We start from the raw sequence: 20,763 nt of genomic DNA on the forward strand, positions 1-20,763 counted from the left end.
GTTTCAGGTTGGACAGGGTGACAATGTGGGACAGTGGGATGACATCAGGGGGTATCCTTTGCTGGCGGGGGTCTTGACATCCTACTCTGTCTTCTTACGAGATCTCAGGCCCTGCTTGCGGGGTGGTTCTTCTCCTGCAGGAGGTGGGGTTCTGGTGGCCTGTTGTTGTGTGGGGGCCTCCTGTCCACTAGCGCCGGCGGAGGTGGTTGCCTGTTCTTGGTCCATGCTAGTGACAGGGGCCCTTTGTGGTGCCACATGGTCCTGCAATGTGGTGACAATCTGGTTGAGTGCCCCTACGATGGTGCCCATTGCGGAACTGATTGTCGGGGTGGTGGGTTAACCTGGGTGCCCTGTAGTGGTGGACACACTGCTGATTGACGTGTCCTGGAGACAGAGGCATGGGCCCGCTGGGTGGGAGCTGTGCTGGTGTTCCCAGAGGGGGTTGAGACTGCTGTGGCCTGTGGCTGTGTGAGGGGGACCGACTGTCTAGAGGTCCCCGATGGTCCGGGCTGGTCATCTGGGTCCAGGGAGACAGAGCTGCTGTCATCACTGGTGGCCTCTTCTGGGGGTGGGATGGAAATTTCTGGACCCTCCTGGGCGGTGTGGTGGCGTTCGGGTCCTGCAGGGGTATAGAGGTATGGTTATTGCTTCAGTGTGTGCAATATCGGTCAATGGGTGGGTGCCCGTGTACCCCAGGGCTGGCATTCCTGTGTGGGGGCTTTTGTGAGGGTGGCTTGTGGGGGAGATTTGTATGTGCAGTGGGCATGCTTTGGTGATGGGTGTCCATGCTTTGTGGACGCATGCAGGGCTAGGTGTTGGGATGGGTGGGTTGTGATGGTGAGACATTTGCAGGGAGTAGGTGTGATGGGGGTGGGGGTGAGGGTGGGGGTATGATTTGGGATGCAGGTGGGGTGGGGGTGGGAAGAAGTAGTTAAGATTTGACGTACCAGAGTCCATTCCTCCAGATACTCCTGCGAGGCCTTCAGGATGCAGGATGTGCAAGACTTCCTCCTCCCATGCTGTAAATTCTGGGGGAGTAGGTGGGGGTCCGCCGCCAGTCTTCTGCACCGCGATGTTGTGCCTTGATACCATGGAACGCACCTTCCCCCGTAGGTCATTCCACCGCTTTCTGATGTCATCCCGATTTCGTGGATGCTGTCCCACAGCGTTGACCCTGTCGACTATCCTTTGCCATAGCTCCATCTTCCTGGCAATGGTGGTGTGCTGCACCTGTGTCCCGAAGAGCTGGGGCTCTACCCGAACTATTTCCTCCACCATGACCCGGAGTTCGGCGTCTGAGAGCCGGGGGTGTCTTTGGGGTGCCATAGGGTGGTGTGGATGAGGTGTGGGGTGGTGTATGTGTTGTAGAGTGTGGTGAGTGTGGTGATGTGTGGTGTTTTGTGCGTGGATATTGTGTGGGTGATGGTGTGGTTTGCCTCTGTGTGATGGTGTTGTCTAATCAGTGCTGTCTGTCTCTGGCTTTCTGTCGTTTTTTTTTGTCGTAGGGGTTTGTGGGTGATGTGGGTGTGTGTTTTATATTGTGTTGGGTGTGTGGGAGTGTTGTTTGTATGTGTATCAGGTGTGTGTATTTCAAATTGTCCAATGTGGTTGTGTTTTGTAAAGGTGTGTGTATTTCGACCGCGGCGGTGTGTACCGCCAATGGAATACCGCGGTTGAAAGACCGCTGCGTGGATTCGTGGGTCGGAATGGCATGGGCGTATTTCTGTTGGCGTGACGGTGGAGGTTTGGTCATCGCCAGTTTTTCGCTGGCTGTTGGTGTGGCGGACTTTTGTGGATGTCGGGTTTTTGGCGGTTTGCAAGTTGCGGGTCAGAATGACCGTGGTGGTGTTACGGCGGTCTTCTGACCGGCAGTAAGCGCCTTTTACCGCCGAGGTCAGAATGACCCCCTCAGTGAAGAACCACATCGCCATGGAGCCTGAACTGCATATATTCCAAATGCCATTTCTACGTCCTGGTTCACCACGAACACCAACTACGGAGAAGATGACCACGGTGAGTACAGCAGCCTATCACACAGGGGGGAGTGGGGGAAAGAGAGTGACACATACAAGCAACACGCAACACCCCCACCGCAACACCATACACACAAGCAGAAGCATTAACAGAACATACACAGAAATTAGTTCAATAAGATAAATAAAGTAGTAATACGTGCATCCAAGCTAAAAGTATACACATATTTACAAATCAAGGGACACTGCCCAGTCTTCAATGTTCGTGGGCCACAGGGCCACATCACAAAGTCCAAGGCCCCACTTGACTCCTGCAACAACACTGAGAGAACACTGCAGGGGCATCAGTTAGTAAATAGGCAGGATCCTCAGGGGGACGGGGAACCGGGGTGCAACTCAGCCGGCAAATTGAATAACATCACTGGTCCTGGAGGGGGCAACATGCCCTGTTCTTGGTCCTGGGGAGTGCAAGGCCACAGTCTCCCAAGTGGGTGACTTGCCCACATGCTCTGGAGGGGGCAACATGCCCTGTGCTTGGTCCTGGGGAGGGCAAGGCCACAGTCTCTCGAGTCGGTGACTTGCCCACATGTTCTGGAGGTGGCTACATGCCCTGTGCTTGGTCCTGGGGAGAGCAAGACCTCACTCTCTCAAGTCGGTGACTTGCCCACATGCTCCGGAGGAGGCAACATGCCCTGTGCTTGGTCCTGGGGATTGGAAGGCCACAGTCTATCGAGTGGGTAACTTTCCCACATGCTCTGGAGGGGGCAACATGCCCTTTGCGCTTCATCCTGGGAAGGATGGGGTGAGTGCATGGCTTCTTCACTGGTTCTGGAGGGGGGCATTGTTCCCTCTGCTCTTCATCCTGGGGAGGATGGTGTGAGTGGATGGCTTCTCCACTGGTTCTGGAGGGGGCATCATGCCCTGTGATGCAGCTCTTGGGGAGTGCAAGCTCACAGTCTCTCAGCTGGGTGTCAATCCCACAGGATTTGTAGGGGCAGCCCGCACTATAGCCCATGGATGCAGGACTACACACTGTCCACCGGCGGTGATGGCTGCTCGGTGGTGGTGATGGTGATGTTGCCGTTGGTGGTGAGGGGAAGCTCCTGCCCATCCCCTGCAGCCTTGGAGGGCTGCCCACTGCTGGTGGTGGTGCTGATGGCAGTGGGTGCGGGGGGAGGCTCCAACCTACCCCCTGCAGCCTCGGACGGCTGCTCACTGCTGGTGGTGGTGCTGGTGGTGGTGGGTGTGGGGGGAGGCTCCAGCCCATCCCCTGCAGCCTCGGATGGCTGCACCACCATGGTTGGTGATGGAGGCTCAGGCTGAGTCCCAGCACCAGGCCCCTGGTCCTTTCTGCCTGTGGGTACAGGCCCCTTGCCCTTCCTGGCAGCAGCTGGGAATGGCTCATTGCTCCCCCTTGGCAGCAGCAGGGGATGGCTCCTTGCTCCTCTTGGCAGCAACTGGGGATGGCTCTTGCTCCTCTTGGCAGCAGCTGGGGATGGCACCTTTACCTTCACGGTAGCAGCTGGGGGTGGCACTCTGACCTTCCTAGCAGCACTTGGGGCAGGCACTTTTTGGGTGCAGGTGCATGGGCTAGATGCTGTTGTGAGGTGGATGGCTGTTGGGTGTCTGAGTGCTTGTATTTGTGTACTTTGGGAGGAGGGGGCACAGGCACAGTGGGAGAGGACACAGGGGACATGTGCATGGCTGTTGGGGTGGTGACTGCCAGTGAGGTGTGTGTTCTGATAGGTGTGCTAGTGATGGTGGTAGTGGGTGAGGACGTAGTGCATGCAGGTGTGAGTGTAGATGTAACTGGGAGAGAGGTGGAGGAGGAGGAGGAGGGAGCCACAGTGGAGGTAGTGGATGTTGGAATGTCTGCATCTGGATGGTGTTTGTGTGATTACCTGTGGGGTGAAGTGTGGTGCCTGTGTTTGCCTGTGCCACTATTGTGTGTTGTCTTGTGTGCATGCTCGTCTGCCTGTGTGCTTGGGATAGGTTGGGGTTGAGGAGAATGGGATTGGGTACAGGAAATTGGATGGGGGTGGAAACAGGGACAATGGCTGCCATCAGAGAGGAGGTCAGAACCTGGATTGATCTCTGCTGGGCCGCCAAGCCAGTGTGAATGCCCTCCAGAATTGCATTGGACTGTTGCATTTGAGTTGCCAGCCCCTGGATGTCAATCACAATGGTTGACTGCCCAACAGAGATGGATCTCAGGAGGTCAATAGCCTCCTCACTCAGGGCAGCAGGGCTAACTAGGGCAGGGCTTGAGGTGCCCGGGGCAAAGGAGATGCCCACCCTCCTGGGTGAGCAGGCACAGGCTACGCGCTGAGAGGCTGTTGGAACGGTGGTGCTGGTACGGGGGTGGTTGCTGTACCTGTAGACAGGGTGGGCACAGAGATGTCCACCACCACCAGGGAGCTTCCATCGGAGAAGGTATCTGTGTCTGAACTGTCCCCTCCAGTCTCCACCGTGGTGCTCCTCTCGCCCTCCCTCACACTGGTGCCCTCACCATCAGTGGACTCTGCCTCCTGGGTCCTGTGGAATGCAGCTCCCTCTGTCGTCTGTACCTCTGCTCCTCCGCCAGATGATGCTAATGCACATAAGGACAGGATGACAAAACAAGAAGGGGGGGAGAGAGACAAAGGATACACTTGGTCAACAACTGCACCAACACTTCCGTTGGTGTACACAGCACCCTCACACACAGGGAAGAGCCCTATGCACTATGCATGGCACTACCAGTAACAATGCTAGTCACCAGGGCATCGGGAGGGACACATACCGCTCACTGCAGCATACCTGGGACCCACACACCCCTCCCCAGGAGTGGATGCCTACAAGCTAGGTTGGAGGAATATCACATCAGAACCCTGCCCAACATGGGACCTACACTGCAATGTCAGCCCTTGCCTTGGTGCACCCACAGGCACACTTCCTCCACCCGGATACCACATCACCAGGCGTAAGTAGTAATGATGGGCACTGTAGTCACCCCCTTTTTGCTTCTGTGATGCCCACAAACGCCATTCAGCTCAGGATAGGCCACCGTCAGTATGCAGGCCATCAGGGGGGATCAGGGTTCGACGGGCACCCCTTCCTCGTTGGGAGGCCATCCCCGGCTGGTCCTCCACTGTCTTCCGTGCCCAGCGTGTCAGGTCCTCCCACAGTTTCCAACAGTGGGTGTTCCACCTGCCTTTGACCCCCGGGGTTCGCACGTCCTTGGTGATGGCACGCCATATACCCTTCTTTTGATGGGCGCTGACCTGCATAGGAAATATACACAGGGAAAGGTATTAGTTAGGTCATCCTCACTGTTACACTCATGGCCACCATAGCCCTCCCATCCCCTTACACACAGACATGGCCCAGCATACATGCTGTACGCTGCCCAGGGCCCATCCACCAACCACCCCTACATGAGGCCTTCACACACAGCACTCCATGCATTCATGCCCCATGCATCGTGCTCACAGTGTACTTACCTTTTAGTCTGGAGGCCCATAGAGCAGTCCGTACTGGAGTGGGACCCCATCCACCAGTCGCTCCAACTTCGCCGAGGTGAAGGCAGGAGCCCTTTCCCCAGTCACACGGGCCATAGTAGGTTCCAGACACAGACCACAGTGGCACATGCAGTGTAGGTCCTCTCCTGTTGAAGGTCAGGTAGCAAGTGAGTGAACACATAGAAAATGGCGGTCACGTCCACGGTGGTGCATACCGTCACCGCTGGCGTACATCACCATTGGCCACTGTACCCCATAGGACCCAATAATAACCAATGAAGAGTTGCACAGTGGTTCCCGACTGCCTCCTGCAACGGGGCACAATGTCAGCGGAATTATCTCACTTCCACCTGTCCCTCCACACAGGACAGGTGGACACCATTTCAGGGGGGGGTAGACCATGGATCCTAACTGCATCACAGATCAAAATTGTACATCAAGACATATGCCACTAATACATTAATAAATCACATCATGCATTGAACTGTAGTGACTACAATGTACAGATTATGACCGGCTCCTCACTCTTTTGCCCCATAGATTGCAATAGCTGTGGATGAATAGGAGATGGAGACATCCCCCCATGTACAGATCCCTGGTGGACTTGTTAACAATGGAGGAGAAGCACATTATACTCACCTACAGACTTGACAAGGCCACAGTCACAGAGCTGTGTGCTCAGTTGGATCCTGGCCTGATATCTGCTATCCGTCACCCCACTGGGATCACCCTTCTTCTGCAAGTGCTATAGGTGCTTCATTCCTTGGCAACTGGTTCTTTCCAAGTGACAGTGGGCTTGGCAGCAGGAATGTCACAGCCAATGTTCTCAATAGTGCTGACCAGAGTGTTGTCTGCCCTGATTAAACACATGTATAGCTACACTGTTTTCCCCCAAGTAGAGGATTTGGTCACAGTGAAGGCTGACTTCTATGAAATGGGACATATCCCCAACATCATTGGGGCAATTGATGGAACACATATTGCATTTGTTCCCCCCGCCAGAATGAATAGGTCTCCAGAAATAGTAAAAGTTTTCACTCAGTGAATGTGCAGATGGTGTGTTTGGCAGGCCAGTTCATCTCCCAAGCCAATGCTAAGTATCCAGGCTCTGTGCATGATGCTTTTATCCTGAGGAATAGCAGCATCCCAAATGTGATGGGCCACCTACAGAGGCACAGGGTGTGGCTAATAAGTGAGCCCTGGTTCTCACCCAGTGGCTGTTGCTGTATGGGTATGGTGTGGGCCTTTTGGCATAGTGTGTGGCTAACAGTTGTCCCTTGATATTTGCAGGTGACTCTGGTTACCCCAACCTCTCATGGCTACTGACCCCTGTGAGGAATCAGATGACAAGGGCAGAGGAACATTACAATGAGGCACATGGGTGAACAAGAAGGATAATAGAATGTAACTTCGGCCTCCTGAAGGCCAAGTTTCGGTGCCTCCATCTAACAGGTGGATCCCTGAGCTACTCACCCAAGAAGATCTGCCAAATAATCGTGGCATGCTGCAAGTTGCACAACCTTGCCTTGAGACGCCATGTGCCTCTTCTGCAGGAGGAGGAGGCTGGAGATGACCGTGTGGCAGCACTGGACCCTGTGGACAGTAAAGATGAGGATGCAGAGGAAGAGGATGAGGACAACATAACTGCAGTGATACATTAATACTTCCAATGACACACAGGTAAGACAGTGTAACTTCACATTTAATTGACAGTTTTGTGTTTGACATTGTCACTGGCAGGCTGTAAATTCCCACTTCTATGTCCACTCACTGTACCTTTTGGCAACTCTTTTTGCAGATGTTGGTGCCCCACAATCGTTCCTGGTGTGTTCACTGCAGCCAACTACAGGTCTTTCCTATGTATACATTACTGTACAGTTGAGATGCAATGTTTAAACCTTGTTAAACAAATACATACTTAAATCATTTGACATATTCCATACTTGTGTTTTTTCAAAGTGTGTTTATTGCAGTGCTCTGAAGAAAAGTGGGAAGTGTAATGGGCTGGAGTGATGATGGAGGAAAGTCTAGGGTAGAGTCCAGTCTATTGGTAGAACAGGTGCATTGTCCAAGGGGGCATAGGAAAGGGAGCAGTAGCAGTTCAAGGTGGACAGGGTGACAAATTGGGACACAAGGGTGACATTCAGGAGAGTCTTATTTCCTGGCGGGGGTCTCGCCAATAGTCTCTGGCTTCTGCCTCAATCACAGGGAATGTTTGCAGGGTGGTTCTCCTTCTGCAGGGGGAAGGGTGCTGGTGGCCTGTTGGTCCCGTGGTGGAGCCTCCTGTCCACTAGCTGAGGTGGAGGGCTGTACAGTAGTCTGGCTAGTGGCAGGGCGCTGCTGGTGTGACACTGCCTCCCTCATAATGATGGCCATGTCTGCCAGCACCCCTGCAATGGAGACAAGGGTGGTGTTAATGGACTTCAAGTCCTCCCTGATCCCCAGGTATTGTCCTTCCTGCAGCCGCATGTTCTCCTGCAACTTGTCCATGATCTGGCACAGAGTATCCTGAGAATGTTAGTATGCTCCCAGGATTGCGGTGAGTGCCTCCTGAAGAGTCGGTTCCCTGGACCTGTCCTCCTCCTTTCGCACAGCAGTCTTCCCAGCTTCCCTGTTGTCCTGTGCCTCTGTCCCCTGAACGGTGTGCCCACTGCCACTGACCCCAGGTCCCTGATTGTCTTGGGTATGGGAGGTGCCCTGGGGTCCCTGTAGTGGTGGACACACTGCTGATTGATGTGTCCTGGGGACAGAGGTATTGGCACGCTGGGTAGGTGCTGTGGTGGTGTTTCCTGAGGGGGGAGGCTCTGTGGTGGTGTGGGACTGTGCCTGGATAACCAACTGTCCAGAGGTCCCTGATGGGCCAGGTTGGTCATCCGGATCCAGGCAAGCAGAGTCGCTGTTATCACTGTGGGCCTCTTCTGGGAGGGGACTGGATGTTGCTTGCACCTCTTCTCCGGTGACATTGGCTGGGATACCTGTGGGGATGTGAATGCAGTGTTATTATTTCTGTGTGTGACATATTGTGCATGGGTGGCTTGCCCTCTACGGTTGTTATTGCCCTGGCAGCTTTTCCTTGTGTGAGTTGTTCTGTGGTGGGATAGGTGATTCTCTAGTGTGCATGCTTTAGTGATAGGTGTCCATGCAGGGCTGTGAGTGGTGTCCATGCATTGGTGGTGCATGTCCGCCTTGGCATTGGGATGAGTGGGTTGTGATGGTGGGGTATGTGGGAGGTGGTGGAGTGATGGAAGTGAAGGTGGGGGTATGTGATGGCATGCAGGTAGGGGGTGAAAGTAGTAAAGAGTTGACTTACCAGAGTCCAGTCCTCCTGCTACTCCTGCCAGGCCCTCAGGATGCATGATTGCCAAGACTTGCGCCTCCCATTTTATTAGTTTCTGGGGGAGGAGGTGGGGGTCCACCGCCAGTCCTCTGTACTGCGAGCTGGTGTCTTGCTGCAATGGAACGCATCTTCCCCCGTAGGTCGTTCCACCTCTTCCTGATGTCATCCCTTGTTCCTAGGTGCTGTCCTACGGCGTTGACCCTCTCCATGATCCTCCGCATAGCTCCATCTTCCTAGCAATCAATATCTGCTGCACCTGTGATCCAAATAGCTGTGGCTCTACCTGGATGATTTCCTCCACCATGACCCTTAGAGAATCTGGGGTGTTGTTGTGGTGCCATGGGTGTAGTCTGAGTGGTGTGGGTGAGGTGTGTAGGGTGATGTGTTGGGTGGGGTGTGTGCTGTAAGGTGCGTGGGTGGTGTATAGGTGATGGTTGTATGTGGCTCTGGTTGTGTGAGTGCTCTTTCTGTCTCTCTCTGGTAGCAAAGGTTTGTAGTCATAAAGGGTTGTGGGTACTGTGGGTGTGTGTTTTGAAGTGGTGTGGGTGTGGTGTGTGTATGGGTATCAGGTGTGTGTTGTTTGAATTGTCCAATGTAGTGCTGTTTTGTTTGAGTGTGTGTATTTTGACCTCAGCGGTATGTACCACCAATGGTTTACCGCCAATGAATGTCCACTGTGGTGATTCGTGGGTCATAATGTTGTGGGCGTTGTTCTGTTGGTGTAACAGTGTGGGTTTTGATACTGCCGGTTTATCACTGACCTTTGTAGTGGCAGACTTGTGTGTGTGGCTGTATAGTGATGGATTTGTGTGTGTGTGTCATAATATGGTGAACGGATATCCGCTGCGGCGGCGGTATGTTGGCGGCAGTCAGAATGGCGGTAAGAAGGATTTACCGCCAATGTCATAATGAGGGCCAATATGTCTTTGAGCATTTGGGTGTCTGCTGTGCTGCTCAAGTACTGCGCCTAACCCGATGGGGCTAACATCAACAACAAGTTTGTTATAAGGCTTTGTATTTAAATATGCAATTTCAATTGCATTTTCGATTGCTTGCTTGATTTTCTTAAAGCTTGTCTGTTAGAAATGAGGTGTTTGGTTGGCAATCAGGTTATCCCCTGTCCAAGTAAGGACCCTCACTCTAGTCAGGACAAAGGAGAAACACACCTGGTTAACCCCCACTCACCCCCTTGGTAGCTTGGCACGAGCAGGCAGGCTGAACTCAGAAGCAATGTGTAAAGTATTTGTACCAACACACACAGTAATACAGTGAAAACAATACAAAATGGACACCACACCAGTTTAGAAACATAGACAATATTTATCTAAATCAAACAAGACCAAAATAACAAAAATCCAACATACACAAGTTCAAATATGAATTTTCAAAATAATAAGAAAACAATGGAAAACAATGGAAATGATGAGTTTGTACAGAGTACCTGGTTTGCATAAAAAATAAAGCTGCACAGGCGAGCGTGAGCTGGAAAAGGCGACAATGCATTTATTCCTTCCTCACACGGGAGGCCATGCGTCATTTCTTCTCCGGTCAGGTCAGTGATGCGTCTCCCTCGCAAGCGAGCCATGCAATGATTTCTGGACAGGGCACCATGGATCCATGCAGAGTTGGGTTGACTTTGACGCCCAGTGACGATGCATGGAAAATCTGGTGCAATGGTGTTAGGAAACAGCGCTGTGTGTGGTTTGCATCGTTATCAGCACAGGCAAGCTGGTGTTGCACGTTATTTCTCTAGCTGCGATGCTCCGACCTTCCAGCCATGATGCAGGTGGAGCATTGATTTTAGCTGTAAAGCCAGCGGCATATTGTTTATCAGCCGCGTTGCAGATGGTGCTTCGAAAATTTCCCCACATGGCTTTCTGTGTGTGGGTCTTCAGCTCTTGTTCTGCCAACTTCACCTTTCAAGGATCCAGGGACAGGATAGGGCACCACTTGGCAGGGCAGGAGTCTCAGCAGAGAGTACAGATGCTGGCAGAGAAAGTCTTTGATGGCCCAGAGACTTCAAAACAGGAGGCAAGCTCAGTTGAAGCCCTTGGAAATTCTTAACAAGCAGGAATCTACCACAAAGTCCAGGGCAGCACTTCTCCCCAGCCCTTCAGCTCTTCTCCTTGGCAGAGGGTCCTCTTGAATCCAGAAGTGATCTAATCTTCAGGGGTTTTGGGTCCAATACTTATACATCTTTCTGCCTCTGAAGTAGGCATCCTTCAAAGGAAAGTCTCTGTTGTTCACAAGATCTTGCCTTGCCTAGGCCAGGCCCTAGAAACAAACTAGGGGGATGGAGACTGCATTGTGAGAGGGCTCGCACAGCGCATTCAGGTGTAAGTGACCACTCCTCCCTCCACTCTAGCACAGATGGCTCATCAGGATATGCAGGCTATACCACAGCTCCCTTTGTCTAACTGTCTAGAAGGGATTCACAAACAGCCCAACTGTCAAACTGACCCAGACAGGGAATCCACAAACATGCAGAGTCACAGAATGGTTTAGGCAAGAAAATGCCTACTTGTTAAAAGTGGCATTTTCAAACTAGCAATCTAAAAACCAACTTCACTAACAGATGGATTTTTAAATTGGGGGTTCAGAGACCGCAAACTCCATATTTCTATCTGCTCTCAAAGAAGAGTCTGCACTTTAATGATATTTAAAGGCAGGCCCCACGTTAACCTATGAAAGAGATAGGCCTTGCAACAGTGAAAACTGAATTTAGAAGTATTTCATTGCTAGGACATATAACACACCAGTACATGTCCCACCTTTAACATACACTGCACCCTGCCCCTGGAGCTACCTAGGGCCTACCTTAGGGGTGCCTGACATGTATAAAAATGGAAGGTGTAGGCCTGGCAAGTGGGTGCACTTGCCAAGTCGAATTGGCAGTTTAAAACTGCACACACAGACACTGCAGTGGCAGGTCTGAGCCATATTTACAGGACTTCTAATGAGTGTGGCACACCAGTGGTGCAGGCCCACTAGCAGCATTTCATTACAGGCCCTGGGCACCTTTAGTGCACTTTTCTAGGGAGATACTAGTAAATCAAATAGTCCAGTCATGGATAAACCAATCAACAATACAATTTCACAACAAGATAATATGCATTTTACTACTGGTTAGCAGTGGTAAAGTGCCCAGAGTCCTAAAGCCAACAAACATAGGTCAGAAAAACTAGGAGGTAGGAGTCAAAACGTTTAGAGATGACCATGCAAAAAGGGCCATTTCCAACATTATCTCACAATCATTTGACCATTGAAATGAAACATTCATTTTCGTCAGCTCTCTCAATGGAACACTCACAGTGGCAAAGTCTCATATATCTGGAACAGTAACCAAGCCAAGGAATGAGCGTAGCATTGAAAGATTTTGTGGGAGACTGGCAGATGACAACACTTGTACTTTAGCAACATCAGTGCCATACATCCATCCGAAAAGTCAGGTCAAAGAATTTTAGTTTAGTTATGTGGAATTCACACTTCCAGCATTGAAAGTTAAACCTGCATCATCAAGTGAACGAAAGAAATGCTTGAGAGCTTTGTCATGATCTTTTTGTGTAGCTCTGAAAACCAATGTAATCACTATAGTTGAAAGCATTCACAACAAGCTGTATTATACACTGCATGACATCTTGGAATAACTGTGCAGCTGATGGCACACCAAAATTCAATCTTTTGTAGTGACCAAGTTGTGTAGAAAAGGTTGTAATCTACCTGCAATTCTTCTCAAGTTCTATCTGATGATTTCCTTTATTTAAATCAAGTTGAGAGAAGACTTTTGCACAGTTCAATTGGGTTATCATGTCAGCAATGTACGGACCGGGATGTTGTTCTCTTTCAATTGCCTTGTTTGCCTGACGCACATCCATGCAGATGCATACAGCTCCTTCACTGTCCTTTTTGGGAACTACCATTATGGGAGAAAGCCATGACATTGGACCAATTGAATGCACGATGATATTATGTTTAAGTAATGATTCAAGTTCCTTTTCTACAGCTTCTTGTAAATGGAATACAGTTTGTCAGTGTCTTTGAGCTACAGGACGGACATCCTCATTGATGTGTAAATGTACTTTTCCGTACCCATGAAATAATGAAGGAAACTGACTTACTATTTAGTGATAAGCAATTCATGAATGGGTGCTTGCACTTTAGTCTTCTTGTGCTTCATTGGCGCTACAAATTAACCTCGACTTTTCAAAGGCTTTGTTGCAACCCATATATACCCTTTTGTTTTCGATGGCACAAACCGTGGTTGTAGAGACAGTTCATATTATTTTTCTTTAAGCATAATGTTTATCGATGCAGCACTATTTATAATGAAAGGTATTTAACAATAATTTACTTTCAGTGTAATCTTCGGGCAATCTTTCAATTACTTTTGTGCTTTGTCATGTCAACTGTTCTGTGACTGGTATTTTTCTTTACAAGCAGCCAGTCCAACATGTGCATGTTTTTCTGAGGTAAACAGTGACATCGCACAATCATTTTTTTTACTTTCACTTGAAACAGATTCTGATGAACTCTTTGACGATCATAGGTGTGATTTTGGTTCGGTTTTTGTCTTTGGTTGGCCTAGTGCGTTGAGCATCACTTCTGGAATATTCGGTCCACCATTTTGTCTTCACACCATGAAGCACTTTTTACTTCGCCAGGAAAACTGGCAAAATGGTTCTCCTTTCTGCAGCCTTTACATATCTGTCCAATGGCAGAACATTTACCTTCATAAGGACATGCAGATCTGCATCAGAAGCACATCTTTATGTGTGGAGACGTCACTTAGAGGACTTCAGCAAGTGCCAGGTGATCCTCTGTCATCCAATCTAGGATGATGGCATAAATCGAGGGGTAGTTTTGAAGAAGAAGGAGTAGCCCCTTCAGACTATTTGCAAAACCCACCTCTCTGATGTGAAGGTTTGAAGGCTGCAGTGAGGGGGATAGACTGAGCAGACCGCTGGCACCCTGGTTCAAGAGGATGTTGGATCTCACGTCCCCGACCAAAGAAGAGGATGGGCAGCATGTGCAGCACTGTGGCTGGAGGGAAATGGATGTGGTTGGGTGCACCTTCCGTAGCCATGAAAGAGGCAAATAGCAGACTGAGAGGGTCGAGGAGCAGCGGCAAGGCCGGGGGACCAGGTCATAGCTAGGGACTCTTTCAAGCGATCGAGTGCCGAGTCTGATTTGCCTCTGAAGAGACGAGTTTCATAGAAGTAAATGTCCATTAGCACAGCCTGGACATCCCCCAAAAAGCCAGATGTCCTCAACCAAGAATGGCGCCTCAAGGCCACCGTTGATGCAACCGATCTACCTAGTGGGTCAATCGTATCCAGTCTACATCATATTGTGAACTTCGCTGCATCCCTCCCATCAGCAACAACGTTAGAGAGAATGACCCAGGTCTCCTCCGGGACCTATGGCAGAACCTGTGCAACTGTGTCCCATAGGATATTGGTGTAAAGGCCCAGCTGCATGCAGTGTTCATGGACCGCAATGCTAGACTGGAAGAAGGAAACATTTTCTTCTTAAGCTGATACAGTCTTTTGGATTCCCTATCCGGGGTTGCCAAAGAGAATGTGCCTGAGTATGTAGAGGCCTGAATAATTAAGCTCTCAGGGGTGGGATGTTGCATCAGGAACACCGGGTCAATAGGTGCTGGTCTATGGTGATGGTGATTGTTCTATTAACAGGAGCCCCTGTGCTGGGTTAGGACCAAGTCCCTATCAAGAAATCAGTGAGGGCTTCATTAAAGGGTAAAAGGGGTTCTGAAGAGGAAGCCCAAGGCTGACGCACCTCAGTCAGGAGGTTAGTCCTGATGGCCACTGAACGCAGCTCGAGGCCAAGGACCTCAGCCTCTCTCCTCACCACCATTGAATAAGAAGCTCTCTTCTCCGTAGCCATGGTGGGGGGAGAAAGCATACCAGCATCAGGGGAGGTGTCCAGACCACGGGCTACACCCAGGTCCTTAGCCCAGTCCATGGGGTCATCAAACTGGCATTCTAAAGGGTCCAGCGACCCATCCATACTCTCACTGTACCCACACCCATAAAAATAAGGGTTAGGATTTGACCTACAGAGCAAGCCGGCGATGAGAATGGGATTGACTCCGACCACAGGCCCAGGCGGCCTGAGTGACGACGTTTGAACCGTCGTCTGGGAAGGTTGCGGTATCCAGACCAAAGCTGGCTCAGATCCAGAAATGGATCCCTGGGTGCCATCCACAGCTGAGGCCGAAGGTAGCGGGCCGGAACTCGGGGGGTCCCTGCCAACCCTGGGGGGCCAAAAGGAGCTCCAGCAGGGTCAGAGTCCCCAAGGATGAGACACATGGACTCGTAAAATTCTCACAATTGGGCATGGGTGGTTCCAGGTCCCGGAAACTCTGGGAGGCGCAGAGCTGACCATGAAGTAGGCTCTGAAGACAAAGGCCTAGATCGACGACGCTCTTTTTCCCACATCACATCATCCGACTGGCGGGGTGAAGTTGAAGAATGCTTGTACTTCTTCAACATCTTCTTGAGCTGATCTGTATGACCCAAACATGTTGATTGGGACGACAAATGACAAATAGTGTGGGCTCTGCTAGCAGTCTCTGGACCTTCCTCTTGACAAAGACTGGGAGCAATGCAGAGCCGAATGCTGGGCCACAATAAGCTTCAAACACCAAAGACACATGAGGTGCAGATCCCTCCTAGACATCATCCGATGACAGGAGATGCAGGGCTTGAATCTGGTCTTCTGTGATGACATCTCGATGAACCAGAATGTCAAAAAAGCCTCGACAAAAGACGAAAATCCAGTCAAAAAGTGACCGTAGGAGTAGCTCTTCTCTGGATCTGCGTGTAGGCTGGCGCGGAAAGAAAATAACTGACGTCAGTGCGCCGGGGTGAGGCCTATATAGGACCGATGATGTCATATCTGGTAAACTCGATGCCAACAATGGCCGCGGAGTCGACTGACGCCACCTAATGGCATGCGGGGGTACTGCTTGAGGAAAAATCTCAGGATCCAGACTGACGCCTGTGGGGAATTCAACCAGTAAGGAATCTTCAATTAGAAGTCTCTATGAGATATTTTTTTTTCCATAGATCTAAAAAATTACAGACCAATTTCATTATTAAATAAGAGGTCTTTATGGTTTTAAGGGATTTGCACAATAGTTGGCTCATTGGTAGTATCTAAAACTTTACCTAATGAGGCAAATTGGTTTAGAGCAGTCTCAAGTGGCACAACGATTGCGGTATTGCAAGTTGTGTCAAATCTGAGCGGGTGACAGTTGAGGCACAGGGCAGTGGAAGAAGGTATAACTTTGCTTGTTTCCAGAATTTCTTCCCTAATGCTCTGTTCACTGAGGATTTAACCACATGAGTGATTTTGAGGCATATGTTGTTCAGAAATTCTAGGCAGTTCCTTTGGTGGTAGTGCTAATAGGGTTATATGCTGAGGTATAGAAAATCCTTAATACCTTTTACATTTGGTTGGTTATGGTCTGTGTTGAATCACCTATACCTTATGTTTGTTATCAAATGTCATTTTAACCAAGTGTCTGCTAAACCATTTCTCACTAGAATACTACAACCTTTTAGATATTTGGGTACTTCACACTCATGCCTTCATGACTGTTTTTTCCACCTAAGGTGACAAAGCCAACTTTGTAACCTTTCCCTCCCCCTCAACATCCTAGAGCTTTTTAAAGGTATCCATCCAGTGTTTGTGGATTTCCCTGGAGCAGACTGATAAAATAGTCAAAATGAGCTACATTTAGTTTTTTTTAAACAATTGGAAAAAATAGTTCTGTGAAGAAAACAGCTTGTTTTTCTAAAAATGGCATCAACTAATGGTTTGCTGTGTCAGTACGACCATCTTTCTTGTTTTCAGGAACAAGCATAGTCAAAACAAATCGTACCACATTTTTCGCATTTTTCTAAGAATTAGTCAATTTTTTATAATTTATGTGGTATCAACCTAACTGTAGTTTGTGGTAGAAACAAGTGCAAACCCCAAACGTGACCCGGAAAGCTATATACTTTTTAAAAGTAGACAACATTCTGAATTCAGCAAGTGATCACTTGTGCAGTAACATTTTTGACAACTTTTTCATCTGTAACTTCTTGTCACCATCGCCAATTTACATAACCAATATACCATTATGCCCACTAGACCCTTCTATTTGTCACAACACATAGGGTTGTGGGTTCCCCAAAAACTCAGGAAGCCCAAAGCCAATAACAGAGCTGCACTTTAGTACGATTTTTCATTGTGAACCAACTAGAAACCAATTCATATGGTAAAATGTAAAGAATTAAAAATGCGCATAAATGAAATCGATGTATTTCCTAATTGCACAATGGATATTGAATGTAGGAACAGTGGTTATTTGTACATCTCTGATTTGGGGTCACCCAAACAATCACGTGATTTGGCGGGCATTTTGCAAAATGTTTTTGTTCTTACATAGTTGCTTACATTTGAAGCTACAAATGAAAATAAATCCAATTGGTAATAACAGATGTTCTACTATTCTCCAGATACACGGTACCTACGGTGTGGCTGGGTTTAGAGCCTGCAACATAAAACACCCCAAAACCCGCCCTGGAGGCATTTTTTACTCAGCAGAATCCACACATTTATTTTACAGTATGGGTACCTGCGGTAGTTGGTCCCTATCCCAGCTACCACCAAGGGAAACATACCTTACCCAGACATTATTGAAAACTAAACACCTCGGGAGACCTGAGTGAAATGACTGGTGTGGCTTTGTTTTTTACCCAGAAGCTCTTGCAAATCACCAACTTTGGCTAAAAACAGACACTATGAGGTAAAGTTCAGGAATCTGTGGGAAGTCACACGTTTCCTACCACCCAGTGTTACCCCTCATCTCCCAATAAAAATAGTACCCCAACTTGTGCGGGTGGGCCTAGTTGCCACAACAAGAAAGTGCCCAAAACCAATGTGGAAAAGTCAACATTTCCTGTAAAAAAATACCTGATTTGACAACGGGGGTAGCTGCTGCATTTGGGCTTGCGTTGATCATCATGCTGTTTTCTTACCCACAATACCCTGCAAACATTGCCTAAAATATTGTTTTTCTTCCATTCCTGTGACAACATTGTGGCATCCACTGCAAAAAATATCTACCACCCAGCATTTCCCCAATTGTCCTGATAAAAACTCATCCCCACTTCTGCGGCTGGGCCTAGTGCCCACATAAGTCACCAATCAAATCAGGGTCAGTGAGAGTCTCCCTGCAGGACAACCCTGAGGGAGGCACATACATTAATTCCATGGGGTCTAAAGGTTTTTTTCACTCACAATCTGAGTGGCAGATTGGAACTAAATTCCCTGCAAATTGGCCTTTAGGGGGCAGAAGGATTGTTGTGGCCTTTTTGCAAGATGATATTGGAGTTGCCTTATTAATTTGTATAAGTGTAATTTCTAAATGGGAAGAGATAATCGGTTCATGTTTGGTGCTCGGGAATTACAATTTATAATCGTAACTTATAGTGAAGTCAGATTTTAAATTGTAATTCTGAAAATGCTACTTGTAGAAAGTTGGCATTTTCCTGACTTAGCCATATAGCACCTGAAGCCTGTACCTGGGTCACATGACTGGGTGTAGCTAACAGTTGAGCTTTGTGTATTCCTCCCAGACAGCTACACACACTCAGGAGCTTAGGTGTGCCTTGATAGGTCATCACTGGCAGGATGAGAGGGAGGAGCTGGACATTGCCACACTTACATTTGAATGGGCTGAGTCTATTTGAGATTACAGAGGGAAACCTCTAGAAGCTTCTCCCCCACTTCAAAGACACAACTGGGTATATGTATTGGTCCTCAGACATCAACTCTTCAGTACACTTCTGGCCCTGTGGATATCTGCCAGAAAGGACTGCTGTGCTGCTACAAGGACCACCTTTCTGTTTGACTGCTGCTCTAAACAAACTGCTGCCCTGCTATGCTGAGCTGCTGCCCTCTTGCCTAGAGAAGAAGAGCTGGACCCAGAAGCCATCTTGAACTCAACACCTCAGAGTGACTCAAAGGCCTGGTCTGCTGGCCTCCTGATCTGAACCTCAGGGACATAAAAGGCTCCCCAACCAGCTGGTGGACCCAGCTGCAGTGATTTCCTGACCACCAAGTGGTACCCTTCAGGTCCTGGACCCCAGGTGTGGTACAGTGAGCTAAAATCAAGCTTTTTTAGGGTCTTCTCCAATGTGAACAGGACTTGTGGCACAAAATTAGAGAAGGAAAAACGTAGGCAGGACTAATCTGGGACAGTTTCCGACTTGCGCTCCATTGTCGTTGACCTGCACTTTTGACTTTTACCCAGTCCTGCATGTCCAGATAGTCGTAGTTGGTACTTTGTGCTTTTAGGTGCTGTTTTACACTTTATTCTTTAAAAAATCATAATTCTGTTTCTACTGACTGGATATTTGTCATTTTGGTCTTGTTTTATTTATTAGATTGTGCTCTATTTTTCTAACTTGGTGGTGAATTATTTTTGTGTTTTGTTTTCACTATTTACTGTTTGAAGTGTTTCACAAATACTCCACACATTGCCTCTAAATTAATCCTGACTGCTCTGTTCCAAGCTACCAGAGGGTTGAGCACAGGTTAATTTGGGGTTTGCCTGTGCCTTACCCTGACAAGGAAATGGCTCATACCCAAGGTCACCCAGTAAACCAATTTCTTACATGCAAGAAATTAGAGCTTTGGTAAGTGGACAAGTGTCTGGCCTCCCAAATTAGGGTATAAGGAGGAAGGGTATGTGAGTCCTGAGATCTTTTCCCAATCAGGAGTTTGTGGGGTCGCCATGTACATGACCGAAGTAGATGTCAGAAATTAATGTCTTAGAAACAACTCAGCATTAGTTGAATTTTAATTACTTTTTACTCTGTTACAGTTTAGGAGTAAATTGTTTCAAAGCATATGTCTGTATTCACTGAAACAACCTATTGTAATAAATATTGAGACCGGCAGGTGGATGGCTCGAATTTAAATCCACTCCTTCTACTTTTTTCCTCTTCTCCCTCCAGCCCTCTACTCCAATGCACTCTAAACAGTTTTAAAGTCGAGCCACCCTTAATGTTCAAAATAGGGCTCGTAATTAACAGATATATGTTAACAACCTCGAAACTTGCTACTTTTAAAAAGGATCTCAAGATCCACTTATGAGAAACACTTTAGCTGAAGCTATGATTCGCGCCACCTTTTCTGGCTTATCCTTTCTATCCAGATATGGTGTGAATGACCTTTCTTCCCTGATTGGAAATGATGGGCCTATGGATTTTCCTTTGTTGTTTGAAAGTTAGAATAACCCGTAAGCGACACTGGCCGCCCCTGGAGTCTGATCTCACGTGCAGGGTAGCAAGAACCGAGTGCTTTCTGTATTGAAGCACTGGATAGTGATCTTATGGCAGTGTTCTGGATTTGTGCGGTAAATAATGTTTAATAATATGTCAGTTTATTCTTATTTTCTTTCCTTATTCTCTGGTTTCCTCTTTCTTTTTGTCATTCACGTGCATGCGTTCACGTGCCGCGGCTCAGGCTAAAATTGTTGTTCAATCACAAAATAAAGCTAATTTTGGATTACACAAATGAGGTCTGGCTCACTATTAATTCAGGTGCCATGCATTTGGTCCTTCACAGACCCGTTACACAGATATGACTGAAACTAAAACAGGATGTCCTTGGTGCAGGCCTCAATGACTAAGTCAAATATAGGTAATTCACATAGGCCTGAATCCTGACGCCGAGAATCACCACATTGGACGATGAGGTGACCATGCAGAGGACACTACTTACGCAGCACAATCAATATGCATAACATAAAGGAGAACAATAACATAATTTACAGTTAGCAGAAAGTGAAGGATAACACTTATGTGGGAATTCATGTATTTTACTAAAATATCAAGCAGAAACTTCCACCAAGGGTTTAGGTAAAAATCCTGTG

This window comes from Pleurodeles waltl, chromosome 11 (genome assembly GCF_031143425.1).
Source record: "Pleurodeles waltl isolate 20211129_DDA chromosome 11, aPleWal1.hap1.20221129, whole genome shotgun sequence".
NCBI classification, from domain to species: domain Eukaryota; kingdom Metazoa; phylum Chordata; class Amphibia; order Caudata; family Salamandridae; genus Pleurodeles; species Pleurodeles waltl.